Source organism: Nicotiana tabacum, chromosome 6 (genome assembly GCF_000715075.1).
Source record: "Nicotiana tabacum cultivar K326 chromosome 6, ASM71507v2, whole genome shotgun sequence".
NCBI classification, from domain to species: Eukaryota; Viridiplantae; Streptophyta; class Magnoliopsida; order Solanales; family Solanaceae; genus Nicotiana; species Nicotiana tabacum.
In genome coordinates this window covers 136,215,781-136,218,260 of record NC_134085.1, presented here as the reverse complement: position 1 = coordinate 136,218,260, position 2,480 = coordinate 136,215,781, and positions in this window count along the sequence as shown.

Genomic DNA, 2,480 nt, shown 5'->3' with positions numbered 1-2,480 from the left:
TGTGAAAATGGGTAAATGGAGAAATTTTTTGTTAAGTGTTTTCCGTGAGAAAAGGTTCTTTCATTGGAAGGAATTGCTCATAATGGTGTATTTCAACGGAGAAGATGGTGATTGAGGTAGAAAGCTAAGAAGGTGAGCTGAACAACTATGGGGCGAATTCAGTGTATTCGTATTGTGCAGTGTGTTTTTGTGTGTGTGAGTGAAGGATTGAGTGAATTTCTTGCATAGTGTGTGTGAATTGGTATTAACCTCCAAGATCTGAACTTTTTGTGGTCAAACTAAACCATATTTCATGGATCTAAACTTACCGTTGGGTTCACTAGGAGATAGGGAAGCATTTGGTTCGGACTTTACATAGAAGTTAAGAAAACAAAAGGTTTAGCAACAAGAATTTGAAATTCTTGCTTGTCTCCTACTGAAATCAAGTGAAAAAAAATAAAAGTTGAAGCTTGAAACGGGAAGAATAACATTGATGTTTATAGATTTGAAAAAAAAAATTACCATTGAAGGATTTGTAAGAATGCTTAAGAACATAAAATAGGTATTCTAATTTGCTGAAGTTTAAGCAAAGTGTTAGCTGAAATTTGTTGAGAAGTTATGGTTGCAACTTCAGTTAGTTTGATGAAAAACTTTGCCTAATTTGAATTGAAATTTGAAGCGAAAATGAAGAACTCATAGAGGAAGAAGAAGTAGGGAGCCCGGAAGGGGTGGGGTTGGGGGGATATTTTTTATTTTTTTTAAATTGAGTAAATAAGTGACCTGGCAGCTGACATGGAAAAAATAGAGTAGGTCAGCTGCCACATTGGCGGTCCGTTAGAGTTAGGGGCATTTCCATCAAGTTTGTTAACGGTAAAGTGGGTTTTGGACGTAAAGTGAAACGGAGGACAAACATGTACTATTTACAATAGTACAAGGATAATAATAGCCTTTTTCCCTAGTTTTAATTAGAGGTGACAAAGGCGTGGGCCGGGCTGATCCGGGTTGACTAAAAAAAGTGACCGGTCGGTCACCAATTCGGGCCGATTACCGATTTTTTCAAATCGGGTTTAACGGATTCGGGCACATCCAGTGAAATATTAAACCGGAACAGTTCCGGGCCTAAGGGGCCAGGCCGGGTTTATTTAACTTTTTTTATTATATTTTGTATAACTATCATAATTTATATTAATATAAAGTAAAAATATAAAATGAAAAAAACAATCTTATAAAAAGAGTGTTTGAATAAATTTCAAAGGCTTTAAAACCCTTATATTTGAAAAATTCATTACGAATTTAAGATAACACAATGAACATGAAAAATATAACTTATAATATAAATCTTATACTGGACACTAGAGTGTTATAATAACTTGATATATATGGATCAAACTTCAAAGGCTTTTATAGTTTCATTTCAAATTTTCATTGCATAATAGTACTTCAAATTAATCTAACAAACTAAAACATTAAGCATAAATACGTCTAATAATTTTAAAATAATACAAATTATCTCAAATCAACTTAAATACGAATTTCTGGAGGACATTCAAGACAACTCTTCATATGTCTCCTTAAACAGCCTGTGCCATCCCACTTTCGACGATGATTTAAGACCACAGTTCTTGCAGTTTACTTGTGAACTTCTTCATTTTCTTTTACCACCTCAAAGTGTTCCCAAACATATGAGCGCACTCTAGAAGTACGGGGCATGATTTAACTTGCATTGAGAATTTAAGTTTGAGAAATGAGAGATAGGTGATGAAATGAAAAAGAGAGGGGGTGTATTTATAGTTTTTCAAAGGGTTAGTAATTACTAAAAGTGTTATTTTGAAAATAATTGCCCAAAAAAGGACTGTTCTTGCAAAATATCTGTTGGGCAACGGTCAAATTGAAAGCTGATCATTGCCAACGGTCAAATGAACTTTTTAAAAATAAATTAGAAAATAGCAACGGTAAACTGGCTCAACAGTGATTTTCCTTAGGGATGGCAATAGGGCAGTGCGGGTTTAAACATATTTGGGTGCGGGGCGGGGCAGGGCGGGATGAGTCAAAATAAAAATAATTTAAATCTATGTGGGTGCGGTACAGGTGTAGGTTTAAAAACTTCATCAAAAAAGGAAACTCAATTTTTTTTGACTTTCTAAAGATGAAATTGGTTCCACGTAATATATTGAAGTATAATGAATGAAAATATTTCTTAGTTATCGTACTAACTTACCTAATGAATGTCATGACACGGTTCGCCCTCCGTGAACCGTCGTGACGGCACCTAGTCCCTACGACTAGGTAAGCCTAAATTGCGGAAAATAAATCAATTTGTGGAAGTAAAACAATTTTAAACAAAATTAGAGTAATAAGACAGTGTTTAAAAGTGTCGCTCGGCATACACAATATTTAACTCTCAGAAACCGATACATATCTCCATGACTCGGAAACCCATGAATCACATGCTAAGGATCACTACATAGTGCTCTAACTCCAAAATAGTCTAAAACAAAAGA